A 14,791-nucleotide genomic window follows, 5' to 3' on the forward strand; every position below is an offset into this window, starting at 1 on the left:
TAGGCATCAGAAGCAATGTAAAGGCAGGTGGCAGGCCTACTAAAGGCTGCTCTGTACAGTGATCTGCCCTCAAGGAGACCCAACAGGCCAGTCCACTGCAGTGGCTTTCAGTGTGGCAAGCCTGGGCTTCAGCAGAAGTCAGCTTATGAAGAGCCCTGGCAGCTCTGCCAGCCAAGAGTTGGATCACTGGAAATGGACCTGCCCTGGAGTTGAAGGACACCCAGGTCAGAGCCACAAGTCTTGTTGGCTCTAAGCTGAAAAGCCCTTCACTTGGCCCAGCTTCCAAAGTAACCGCTGCTGTTTAGGGGACGGCCAAGTAGGGTCAGTAACATTGCAGGCAGAACTGTAAGTTTCCTGTTAGAGGTGCCACCTGCCTTTACCTGGCCAGCTCTCCTCCCAGGCCAGCTAGGTAATGGAAATCAACAGGGTGCCTTCCCCAAGGAGGTTCTCACCTCCCTTAAGATGTACCCCATGTGAAGGGATAAGTCTGGGCCTCATAACTGACAAGGCCTTAAAGCCCACCTGATTATTATCAGGCCCCTTCCATCAGTTTGTATTTGCCTCTCAATCAGAAAACTTAGTCGTGGTTTAGACAGCAGCTCTCTTAGGGTCTCCAATAATGACTGTCTTTTGTTTTAGACCCTGTCTAGCCCATCTGGGGCCTCATTCCTTGGTAATCATAGCCTCTACTCTAACATCAATGGCTCTACTCCCGACCTGTGTGTATTGATGGTCCTCTCCCCCACTTAATGTTATATGATTGTTCAGAATTTCTCTACAGACAAACCCCTCTACCTGCAAAACATGAGTGGCCTTTCTCCTGGTCTTGACTGGGATCAGCTTTAAACCACATCCATCTAACAGTCTTCATGAGGGTCCAGAGACATGCCTTATTTCCTCTCCTCTATGAAATCCTCTCATTATTTGGTTAATGCCACTCCTAAAATAATTGGTTGCTATTCTCACCCTGTCTTTATACTACGGTCTCTGTTTAAGTATTTAGAGGAGTTGATAATGGAACGAACCAAGGCCTTCAACAACCAGGCAGTCAACCAAATGCTGCTACAGGGATATACTCAGCTCCCCACCCAGGAGACGGTGGCTTGAGACATCGCCCCACACCAGCAGAGAGTATCAGCAGGAAGTAGCTCTAAAGACAGATCATCATCCTTCTACCCTTCCTGGACTTCTTGGGCTAATGTAACCCCATACAACTCCTGCTTTATAAAAAACAAAAGGGGGGAAAATGTTAGTAAAATGGCACAATCTTATCTATGGCACGATCTACACTCTGACACCATCCTAGGCTCTAGCCCCCACCGCCATTGCTGGAAGCCAGGTGGCCACATGGCCCAACCACCAGTGTCAGCTCCACCCCCATCCTAATGGGATTCACTGCTGCTACTTCGCTGCCCACCCTCCAGCAAAGGTTTAACAGGATCTGTTCCTGAGCACATGGCCCTCTTTCTTCCTTCTAATCTTTTTTTTTTTTTTTTTTTTTTGACAGGTAGAGTGGATAGTGAGAGAGAGAGACAGAGAGAAAGGTCTTCCTTTTGCCGTTGGTTCACCCTCCAATGGCCGCCACAGCTGGCGCGCTGCAACCAGTGCACTGTGCTGATCCAAAGGCAGGAGCCAGGTGCTTCTCCTGGTCTCCCATGGGGTGCAGGGCCCAAGCACTTGGGCCATCCTCCACTGCCTTCCCGGCCATAGCAGAGAGCTGGCCTGGAAGAGGTGCAACCGGGACAGAATCCGGCACCCCTACCAGGACTAGACCCCGGTGTGCCAGCGCTACGTGGAGGATTAGCCTAGTGAGCCGTGGCGCCGGCCCTTCCTTCTAATCTTTCTCTCTGTCTCTTTTCTCTGTCTCTCTTTCTCTCTCTCTCTCTCTCTAATGTTCTTCTTCTCCCTCTTTTCCTTCTTCACCCCTTCCCTCCAGTCTGTCAGGTTTCCCCCAATATACACTTTCCCTTAAAAAAAAGACAACTGAAATATCTTCAATTAAAATAATGTCACAAATCCCTCCAAATCAATAAACTCAAAGCTAAACTCAGCATCCTTGCCCTTAGAGCACAATTCTTTCCCAGTATTCCTGATTTAAACCAATGTTATCACCATCCATCGAACTGTGTAAGTTGAATCACTTGCTAACTCTTCCCCCATAGCTGATCCTAAGTATACTCAGTACTCTGAATATCTCAATACTGGCTGCTTATTTCTGAATGGACCATGATATCCCTTATTCTGGGTACCAGTGTTTCTCATTTGGGTTGCGGGAAACACTATCTGACTACATATAATCTGAATGATCTACAACACATGTAGAATTCTGTCTTCCCTCCATTTAGGATTTTTGGTTTTAGAGTGGCTTTAACTGCCCTCAGGATAAATTCATAATTCCTACTTGTTTACAATCCCCATTGCCTAGCCTCAACCAAATTCTCTGGCTTCAAGCTGCATAGAACTCTACTTTGCCGTCCTTACTCAAGATCCTGCTTTCATTCTGTTCTCTCTACCAGCTTCAACCTGCTTCACATATTTTACAGTTGTTATTTGTCTGCCTGAAATAAAATCATTTTTTTTCAGTTGTACCTACCCAATTTTTACTCAGCTGTCAGATCACAAATCAAGTGCCATTCTCTGGTGAATATTTGACATCTCTAAGAAAAATCCCTCTGCATTCATACATTATATAGTTATGGTAGTCACAATTGCATATAGTACTCAATTACTATTTATCAGATAATAAAATGAATTAGATTTCCAAGTCAATATGTATCTGTTCAGTTAGCTATCCTTAGCTGTTAATAATCTAATATTACAGACCAGTGAAACTAAAATAAGAACAGGGAGGGTACTTCAAAAAGTTTCTCAGAAAAAGAATAATAATTTCTCTTTGAAACAACATGTTTGAGATTTCAGATAGACTTATTGGAATTTACAAGACATACAATATAACAAAAAGTGTTGCTGTCAACCCAAAAGAAATTGCATCGAAAGGACTGTGTTGAATTTGTTCATACTGAAGACTTTCAACTATTTTGATATACATTTAGTGCATTACTGATTTTCTGTTTGTAATGAATTGTATATAAAATAAATATCCCTAAACTGCATCATACATTTGTTTTTATTCTGTTAAATAAAATATTCTCTGTACAAAAAAAAATATAAATTCATTTTGTTGCAAAAATTTTGAAACACATAGTTTTTTTCAGAACATGCACTTTTTTTTCTTTGACAGGCAGAGTGGACAGTGAGAGAGAGAGACAGAGAGAAAGGTCTTCCTTTTCTGTTGGTTCACCCCCCAATGGCCGCTGCGGCCAGCGCACCGCTCTAATCCGAAGCCAGGAGCCAGGTGCTTCTCCTGATCTCCCATGTGGGGGCAGGGCCCAAGGACTTGGGCCATCCTCTACTGCCTTCCTGGGCCACAGCAGAGAGCTGAACAGGAAGAGGAGCAACCGGGAAAGAATCCAGCGCCCCAACTGGGACTAGAACCCGGTGTGCCAGTGCCACAAGTGGAGGATTAGCCTATTGAGCCATGGCGCCAGCCAGAACATGTACTTCTATGAAGTTATGAAAATCCCTTATACATAACAGACAATCTTGTCAGCTTTACCTATTTAAAAAATAGGTGTGGGGAGCAACCCGGACTAGACTGAGTTACTGGAATTAAGACTTATTCTGTGCATCTGCTCTCCCACAATATGGCGCTGGGAGAGGAGAAAACAGCTTCTACGCAGCTGCCTCCAGTTCAACCAATAAACTGTAGGACCTGCTCCTGATTGGAGGAGAGCAGCGTACTCGGCGTGTGGGCAGCCGAGTTAGGATTGGCGGAGGAGGACTATAAAGGAGGAGAGAGACGGCATGCACCAGGAACATCTAAGAGGAACATCTAGCTGAAGGAACACCTGTGCAGCCCCCGAGAGAGCCGGCTGGCGGAGTGCCGCTCCCCTGCGGAAGTGGGGAATGTGGCCAGGGGGAACTGCCCTTCCACGGAGGTGGAAGGGATAGTAGCCAACCCAGGAAGAACCAGCAGCAAACCCGGGGAGGGCCAAGCAGACGAAAGAACAGCGCAGGGTCCTGTGTCGTTCCTCCACGAAGAGGGGGAGCGACAATAGGTTGTCATAAAATAAGAATTAAATGTCTCCAGTTATCTTAAATATTGAGAAGCAATGGAACATGCAGAGGATGTCAGGTGTCGCCACTTCGGTATTTCCAGGAAGATCTTGCCAGGACAATCAAGAAAAAGAAATATGAGGCATCCATATTAAAAAGGAGAAAAAAAAAACTATGTCTATTTATGATGGCATGATCTTGATTAATTTTCCTTCAAAAATTTAATGGAAAATGTATATTATTTGTGTATAAGTATTTGTGGATTTCAAAAATTTTGCACCAGCAGTTCCTTATCTTTAGTGGATAGATAGATAGATAGAGTCTTTCATGTCTGCCCATTCTTTTCTCAGCTCCTGGTTTGCTGCTATGTGTAGTAAATTATTTCTTTAAAAAGCACATGTTTTTGTGCATTCTTAATTTGTGTTCTCCTCCTGACAAACACAAAGGACTTAACCTTCCTCCATGGTGAAGCTTCCTAGCTGGAACAGGCATCTCTCCTAGATCTTGGCACCGTCTGGAACGCCTGTATCTGTACGTGTCTGGGTTCAAGTCCTGGCTCTGCCTTGATTCTAGCTGTCCACTGAATGTGTGCTTGCCTTCCCCGCGTGCATCACAGGAAGCTGGAGTGGAAGCAGATCAGCAGGATTCTATTCAGTACTCTGATAGGGAAGGCGGGAGTTACAAGCAGTTGTTTAACCCCTTGTGCCCCACAATGCCAGCCCCCTAAATTTGGAAAATTTCAAATGTGGGAGCAAAATCCAGGAGCATTTCTTTCACGAACTGTAATAGGAAATGGCACAGGCCTTACCATTGTGGTCCTGAAGGCAAAGCACAGTGAAAGCCATGACTACCCAGCCATGGAAGTAATCCAGTCCAAGAAAAAGCAGACTGGTCAAGAGCAAAGTCCATGGTGAAGGTTTTGGGGATGCCAAATGCATTTTGCTTATTGGCTCTATGAGCAGAAAAGAACAGTGGCACCTGACGATAGGAGAGCGCGTTGAGAAGTTTAGCCAGAGCTTCAGCAGGAAATCCTCCCCTGGTCCCCCTCCACCACGGCAGTGCTCCAGCTCATCCCATTCATGCTTGGGAAGGGAAGGTGCAAGACGGCATCACTGCGACAGATTCATGGGAAACCCACCGGGCGGCCACCCTACAGCCCAGATATAGCTCTTTCTGACTCTCTCTTTCTTAATCTTAAAAAGTCTACAAATGAAACTGATTTTGCTTCTGCTGTTGAAGTCCCTTCATAGAAGCTGCAGGGCAAGAAGACATTATTAATTAGAAATCAGTGATGAAAAAATGAATGATTTCTAGTTATTGCTGGATGGGGAGTTGGAGGACAGTGCAATTTAATGAAGTCTGAGTCATCCTTAGAATAATTTAAATTATAAGAAACTCCAAACTTTAGCTGATAATCAAATGCAGAATTCACACTAATAGATGTCAAGTATTGTAGTAAATTATTTGTGTATTTCACAAAAATATAAAATGACATTTAAACAGTTTAGCCCATACACCTGCCAAATTCTTTTGGAACAAAAAAGATTCTATAGAGATTTGAAAGTCAGATATTATTTTCTATTGTTGCAAATTATGAAGTCTCAAATCTGGAAACTTTTTATAACCCTATTTAAAATCATCTAATTTTTAAACATATAAATTGAGTTATTATTGCTTTTATCCCACTTTCTTGTATCTTGTAAAAATCCTAATTATTAATTCTTTTAAAAATCTATTGTGGGGAGCAACCCGGACTAGACTAAGTTACTGGAATTAAGACTTATTCTATGCATCTGCTCTCCCACAATATGGCGCTGAGAAGGGAGAAACAACTTCTACGCAGCTGCCTCTTGCCAATTTGATTGACTGAGCTGCAGGAGCTGATCTTGCTCCTGATTGGAGGAGAGCAGCGTACTCGGCGTGTGGGTAGCAGAGTTGGGATTGGTGGAAGAGGACTATAAAGGAGCAGAGAGACAACATGCACCAGGAACATCTAAGGGGAACATCTATCCGAATAACATCTGAGCAGCCCCCGAGAGAGCTGGCCGGCGGTGTGCCACTCCCCCGCGGAAGTGGGGAAAGTGGCCAGGTGGAAGGGATGGTAGCCAACCCGGGAAGAATCAGCAGCAAACCCGGGGAGGGCCGAGCAGACAAAAGAACAGCGCAGGGTCCTGTGTCGTTCCTCCACGAAGAGGGGGAGCGACAATCTATCAATAAATTTATTACCCAGAAACTGAGTTGACTATTCAGATTTTATCTGAGGATATTAACCTTTATATTTTTAGTTCCAATCATAAAATTTTGCATATTATTACCAATATACTCTTCCATGTAAGTTCTTAAAACTAGAGTAAGTTTACCACCAAAATACTTTTACAATGTTTTTCTTTCTTCCCTGCAGTTCCTCTTGGTTTTTTGGTTTTTTTTTTTTTTTTTTTTGCTGTATGTTTCATAAAATATATTCTGATGCTTGTGCATGTAACAAAATGTGACTTACTGATTGCCAACCCCGGAGTTTTCTGTCAGTCTTGATTCTGCTCAATTTAACAGTGGCCTTGGACACAGTCAATCACAATGTTCTTGTTGCTTCTCTTCACGGGGTAGCCGTGCTTTCTCACCTTGCATCTTATCCTCCCAATCATCTTTTTTTGCCTGTGTGGCAAAGACACATCCGAGGACTCCTAATATGCCACTCAAAGAATACAATTAACGACCGGGGGTGGGTGAAACACTGTGGGGTATCTTCACTCTGCTGTGTCTCCTGAACTCACAATCTCTGCAGAACTTCATAGCAATAGATGCACAGGCAGCTTACATAGGGAAAATGTATCATTTAATCGTAATGTGTTCCTTCATAAATGTCCCGTGTCCAAACTCTGGATCATTTTTTTTCCCCTGAAGCTGACAGCAGTTCCTATTACAGAAAAATTCTTGTATTTTAAAAAGTAAGGCAGAAGACCAGGTTTTCTTTCCACTGGCAAAGTTTTCAGAAGAAATAAATGCCATGTATAACACAATTAGTGCCATGTTAGTCTATACGGTACAATTAGTACATGTATCCTATATATGAGAAGGCAATGCGTTATTATATACTCTGAAAATAAACAAAAGCATCCAGAGAAGGGAAAAATATGCTGAACTAACAAATAAATCAATTGTAAGAAGTTGTATATGTTTTTCATTACTAAGTACAGAAACAATAAATATGTATATACTTCTTTATTTACACATTCACATTTCTATTGAAATATGTCTATTTAAGACAGTGTCAGTGGTTCAGTTTATTCATCCAATGCCTCAGAATTTGCCTATCTACTGATATCTATTTAAGGGATTCAAACGTTGCAATTGATGCACATTTTATTATCAATCAATAACATTCTTAAAAGCTTTGAGATATTTGATTTTACCACAGTTGCAAAGACTTTGAAGAATGAAATAGACTGATATAGAAATTTCCCATTTTCTCTAATAATTCAAACAACTTTCCTAAGGCATTGAGTTTACTGGTCAGTCTACCACAGCTTATTTTAAAAATAAATATACAGGGCCAGCGCTGTGGCTCACTTGGTTAATCCTCCACCTGCGGCGCCGGCATCCCATATGGGCGCCAGGCTCTAGTCCCAGTCCAGCTCTCTGCTGTGGCCCAGGGGGGCAGTGGAGGATGGCCCAAGTGCTTGGGCCCCTGCACCCACATGGGAGACCGGGAAGAAGCACCTGGCTCCTGGCTTTGGATCGGCGCAGCGCCGGCTGTAGCAGCCATTTGTGGGGTGAATCAATGGAAGGAAGACCTTTCTCTCTCTCTCTCTCTCTCTCTCTCTCTCTCACTGTCTGTGACTCTACCTGTCAAATACATAGAAAAATTAAAAATAAATAAATATTAAGGATTATTTTGGAAAGGCAGAATTTACATGCAGGAAAAGACTGAGTGTAGGCATCAGATCAATCAGGTTTGAAAAGTGATTCTTCCATTTACCAGAGTTGAATGGCCGATCTCAAACCTTGGACACTCTGTTCTGAGAGATGCATATATATATATTCCATGCCGAGAGTGTATACAGTAACTGAGATACATGCCAAATCATCAGGACTATGTGTGACTTACTGTGATAGTTCTTGGGAGTATCCTGACATAACAGAAAGCCTGTCAAAAAAAAAAAAAAAAAAAGAAAAAAGAAAGAAGTGCCAACCAAACAAAATGGATGGCTGCTTGATTATCAGAGACCCTCTGAAGTCTGTTGTTTGGGCAGAAGGAACATAACAAAAGATGGAAGCTTGAAAAATGCAGAGGGAAATTAAGACAATTGGAAAATTTTAAAGATGCAAACTAAATAAATACTGAGTTGCAAAACAATATTATGTTGATTTGAATGTATATATAAAAATAAGAGTATATAAATTGTGAGGGCAATATATATATATATATATAATAAATTAAAGCAGAGACTGTTTACATGCCAATTTTTGGTAATGTGAAGATGCATATTATAATTTCTAGGAAAATCACCAAGGACAGAGTGGAAGAGTGGATAACTAACATATTTGTTTCCAAGTAGAAAATGCACAAATAACCAAAAGTAGGCGATTTCAAATACAGTTTGTTGATATAATTCACAGCTGAAACATCCAGCTCTGAAAGACTAAAAATAAGAAAACCATATAATATATAAACCAAAATGAAACATATATATATATATATACACTAACTTACATACATAAACATTGAATAAATTAGACTATAAGCCAATAAAAATCCATATTATTGAAAATGGTTTTAGGGTTACAATTTACTTCACCAGTAACATATTATCCTGACATTTGTTAACCTGTACTCAATTCTGAGTGCAACAAGGAGAAGTAGAACATTTTGGTGCAATGTGTGGACTTGACAAGATTCTTGCTGAAGACAGGCAGTGGCCAGACATCACTTGAGGATTTGATTAGACATCTGGGGTAGGGGATTCTCACTATGTTTACTTAGTGGGAATCCTGTTTTTGAAAGCCCAAGAATGGGCCTTGCGGATAAAGGATCTAGGGGTCCCTGACTGAAGTCTGATTAGGGAGAGAGCCTTTGTCAATACCAAGTGTATATTTGTGTGCTGTACATAATGGATGAAGAGGAATGGCCTGGAATTATCAATACTACATGAACAAGAAAGGGTGACAGATAACTAGTAAAAAAAATAAAAACGGATTCCCAAGTATCAAATATAATAAAATAATTATAGTACTGAATTATAAACATTGAAGACATTGATTCAAATTATACATTGGTATGAAATTGATATTAGCTTTTAGTTATACGATGCCTTATAAAATAAATATTCATGAAATACAGAAAGAGAGAAAACACACATTAGTAGAACACTAGATATGGTGAAAATTACCTATTCCATATTATATATAATGTAGATTATAGATTATCATATCTACAGAATGAATTATCTGTAGAGAATTACAAATTTATTATAGAGGATGATTTCTCATCTATCTAGATATATATATATTTTTATTACCTCTGAAGTGGCTTACATAATGCCAAATATAGTTCAGGATCACACTTTTAATTTTGTATTTTAAAAATCTTTTAAAGAATAGACAACATCTTGTCAAAGTTGACAACATGCCAACTTTTCAACTTACAATAACCATAGAATTTTGTACTAAATGATTCAAAATATGATAGGGAAAGATTAAAAAGTGCAATCACATAAATTTACCATATAAAATATATTGCAATATTTGTACTTTTTCTAAATACATAGTCACACTATTTATCATCATAGATTATTTTTCCTAGCATAGACAACTGTCTCCCTATAAGTGAGTAACTTGAGCTGGATGAAGGATAATCCGTAGCATGGCACTTTTTTTAAGATTTATTATTTATTTGAAAGGCAGAACTGCAGAGCGGCAGAGGGAGAGAGAGAGAGAGAGAGAGAGAGAGAGAGAGATGTTATCCATCTGCTGGTGTACTCCCCGAATGGCCACAGCAGGTGGAGCTGTGCTGATCTGAAGTCAGGAGCTGGGAGCTTCCTCCTGGTTTCCCGAGTGGGTTCAGGGGCCCAAGCACTTGGTCCATCTTCTACTGCTTTCCCACAGGCCACAGCAGAGAGCTGGATTGGAAGTGGAGCAGCCGGGACTCGAACCAGCAACCATATGAAATTCCAGCACTGCAGAAGGCAGCTTCACCCACTACGTCACAGCACCAGTCCCAGCATGACACTTTAACCAAAGGATTAATAGTTGACATAAATCTCATCTAAGGCCATAGGCATTGCTGGGAAGCATTTGGATTTGTTTTTTGTTTCTTATTAATTCAGTAGGCACTGAGAGAAGGAAGAAAGAGACAGAGAGGTGTTGCTGAGTGTTCACTCCCCAAGTAAATACAACACCTATCAAAGTAGTCTTTTCAGTTGATATACTGCTTTCCCTTTTTGATATTATTTCATGAAATAATTATGATTTTTATATATACTACTAATTATTACTTTAGCAAGAAATATTTTATTTACAGTAAATTCCTAGACAGTTCTATTATTACTGATCATTTCCAGATACATATCAAAATATTTAATTGATAAACACATTCGTTTATTTGGTGATTTATAAGATAATTGAGTTATAGAATGAGTTTAAATATGATTCTTATTAGATTACTTTCCAAAAATAGTAATATATTCTGCTATGATAAGTAAGTAAATTTGACCTAACAATGACACATGACTGTCTGAACACTCAGTGATAGAATGAGAAAGAAGCACCCAGGGGTAATAAAGAAAGAAAACTTGTGGTATTGTCATAAAGAGTTGATTATTTACTTAGCTCCTTTGAAAGTTGCAGCTCAAATAAAGAAGAGCTTTTTCTATTTTGTGTCAGTTCTTGAAAACCATGATAATTTCTGCTCTCGTAATTGCTGCTATTGTCTACCTGCTATTAAAGTGGTAGAAATTTTCTTTATTTTACTTAACATGTTCTTTGGAAAATTTATGTTTTGACATTGTAGATGTTCCTTGGCACTTCATCTTATCCTCACCTGTGAATAATTTGAGACATATGGCAATTATGAGTTGGTACAAGAGTTTCTGCTAAATATATATGTTCTTGAAAGTCCTCTTGTTCTGCAAAATCATACACTAAAAACAATAGGGCAATGGTAACAATTGTTAGTGCCAATCATTCAAAATTTATGGGTCCTGTGATCAGAGCCCAAGTAAGAATAACCATCCTAATCAAAAAGGTACAGTTCAATCTTCCATGGATTTGCATCTGAAATGACTGTCAACCTCTTGAACCTTTAAACCATTAAATTTCAAAATGCATCTTTTTTTTTTTTTTCCAAGTAGGGAAGAAGTTCATCAAAGTTAATAAATACGATGCAAGAGGGGACATTTTTATTAATTATTTTCAAATACAGAAAAAAAAGCTTTTACAGCTGCCTTTTTTTGGGGGGGGGGACAGGTAGAGTTAGACAGTGAGAGAGAGAGACAGAGAAAGGTCTTCCCAAATGGCCCCTACAGCCCGTGTGCTGCTCCGATCCAAAGCCAGGAGCCAGGTACTTCTCCTGGCCTCCCATGGGGTCCAGGGCCCAAGCACTTGGGCCATCCTCCACTGCCCTCCTGGGCCACAGCAGAGAGCTGGCCTGGAAGAGGAGCATTTGGGACAGAATCCGGCGCCCCGACCGGGACTAGAACCTGGCGTGCAGGCGCCGCAGGCGGAGGATTAGCCTAGTGAGCTGTGGCACCGGCCTACAGCTGCCTTTCTACACTTGAACATTACAGAGAAACCTTGTTGCATGCAAAGTTTAGCAGCTAAAATCCTGTCCACTCCCCACCCCTTAACACCAAAGAAAACGGCTTCTATGGGCTTTTCAGTATTTGAAACAATCACTTCAAAATACGAACCTGCTGGGAAACAAATTGCATATACGTAAGCATGCCCTTACTGATGTCACCCTTCTAGTTACGAGGGAATGTCCTTTAATTCCTATTTACAAAAAGACATAATGCCAAACCCAATACATAACAGTTGTTCCTTTCTTATAGCGGTCTATCAAACTTTTTCTTTTTTGTATATTTACAGTCCCTTGTATTCGGAAGTTTTGGTCTAATAAGCTCTGATTCTGGGTAATTTGGACCTCTTTCTAATTGATTTTCCAGATGTAACACTTGAAGATAATACTTCCTTAGGTTGTATCACTTGTTTCATTTTATTGTTCACATTCTAACATTTTAATTAATAGTGACTTCATAATTAAGACCTTCACATTTGTGTACAACTTTATAGTTGTCTCCAACTATTTCATTTTTTCTACTCACTAAATAAAAATTTACGTAAATGACATTTTCTTCTTGAATGACTACATGAAACTATTTCTTCTTACATATGTAGCAAAATTTATATTTTAGTAAGAAAAGCATGTTAGAAAGGAGTTGTAAAATGCAAATGTAAAGGTCAACCTTGGATAAGGGACACCTTGTCCATGTCTGGGCAATTAAATAGGAAAATAAAGAGAATTATCTAGGAAATTTATGTAAATGATGTTTATACATTTTTATAGAAACATTATGCATCTACTTGATAAGTCACATTATTGGTGAGGACTGGAAATATTTTTTTTTTATTTTTAACTTTTATTTAATGAATATAAATTTCCAAAGTACAGCTTATGGATTACAATGGCTCCCCCCCCACCATAACTTCCCTCCCATCCGCAACCCTCCCCTTTCCCACTCCCTCTCCCCTTCCATTCACATCAAGATTCATTTTCAATTCTCTTATATACAGAAGATCAGTTTAGCATACATTAAGTAAAGATTTCAACAGTTTGCTCCCACACAGAAACATAAAGTGTAAAATACTGTTTGAGTACTAGTTATAGCATTAAATCTCAATGTACAGCACACTAAGGACAGAGATTCTACATGAGAAGTAAGTGCACAGTGACTCCTGTTGTTGACTTAACAAATTGACCCTCTTGTTTATGGCATCAGTAATCACCCTAGGCTCTTGTCATGAGCTGCCAAGGCTATGGAAGCCCCCTGAGTTCACTGACTCTGATCATATTTAGACAAGGCCATGGTAAAGTGGAAGTTCTCCCTTCCCTTCAGAGAAAGGTACCTCCTTCTTTGATGACCCGTTCTTTCCACTGGGATCTCACTCACGGAGATCTTTCATTTAGGTTTTTTTTTTTTTTTCCCCGAGTGTCTTGGCTTTCCATGCCTGAAATACTCTCATGGGCATTTCAGCTGGATACGCATGCCGTAAGGGCTGATTCTGAGGCCAGAGTGCTGTTTAGGACATCTGCCCTTCTATGGGTCTGCTGTGTATCTCACTTCCCATGTTGGATCATTCTCTCCCTTTTTGATTCTATCAGCTAGCATTTGCAGACACTATTCTTGTTTATGTGATCCCTTTGGTTCTTAGTCCTATCATTATGATCAATTGTGAACAGAAATTGATCACTGGGACTAGTGAGATGGCATAGGTACATGCCACTTTGATGGGATTGAATTGGAATCCCCTGGTATATTTCTAACTCTACTGTTTGAGGTAAGTCAGCTTGAGCATGAGGACTGGAAATATTAATCTATTTGATAGACCCGAACAAAAATTGGAGAACCGCTGAAAAAGTTGGTTACCTTAAATGTTTAATAATTTCTAGAGTTGAAACATAGTACCTTGCAGAAAATAATCAAATGTATATATGATACTAGCATAAATAAAATATGTCATTTCATTGCTTTGGAACGGACAGTAGAAATAGTTCAGTACAAGGCAAATCGTACAAATACACTGATTATTCAGTTCAATTTAGTTGAGCATAATTTGCATAAGTCCTTAGCAGCAGGCCTTCCATTTTGTGAAGGGTGTATGATATGTTTGCGTGATTTACAGAGTATATGTTCATGATCTATTATGATACCATCAGTGACATATTAAGAATGTAGAGTGAAATGTGTGTGATGGAGAACATGCGGCACCATTACCATGTCTCATGTCCAGAGGTGAGAAGAATTTCTCTTAAGAGCATTAAAGAGACAGCTGGCAGAGCAGAGAGGTCGGAGTGGGAAAGGTTGCTCAACCAGTGCTGAGTTACAGTTAAAAGAAATTAGATTTTAAAAGTTTTATTGTATTTATTTGAAACAGCTACAGACAGAGACAAAAGGAGAGAGTAAAATCTTCCATCCCTTGGTCCATTCCCCAAATGGATGCAATAGGGGCTGGCACTGTGGCGCAGCAGGTTAAGGCTCTGGCCTGAGTGCCGGCATCCCGTATGGGCACCAGTTCTAGTCCTGGCTGTTCCTTTTCCAATCCAGCTCTCTGCTATGGCCTGGGAAAGCAGTAGAAGATGGCCCAAGTCCTTGTGCCCCTGCAACCGTGTGGGAGACCCAGAAGAAGCTCCTGGCTCCTGGCTTCAGATCAGCGCATCTCTGGCAGTTGCAGCCATCTGGGGAGTGAACCAGCGGATGGAAGACCTCTCTCTCTGTCCCTACCTCTCTCTGTAACTCTATCTTTTGAATAAAATAAATCTTAAAAAAAAAAATGGCTGCAATGGCCAGGGCTGAGGCAGGCTGAGCCCAGGAGCCAGGAGTTTCAGCCAGATCACTCATGTGGATACAGGAGCTTAAGCACTTGAGACATTTTCCAATGCTTTCACAGAAGCATTAGCAGG

The sequence above is a fragment of the Oryctolagus cuniculus genome, chromosome 13 (genome assembly GCF_964237555.1).
Source record: "Oryctolagus cuniculus chromosome 13, mOryCun1.1, whole genome shotgun sequence".
Taxonomy (NCBI): domain Eukaryota; kingdom Metazoa; phylum Chordata; class Mammalia; order Lagomorpha; family Leporidae; genus Oryctolagus; species Oryctolagus cuniculus.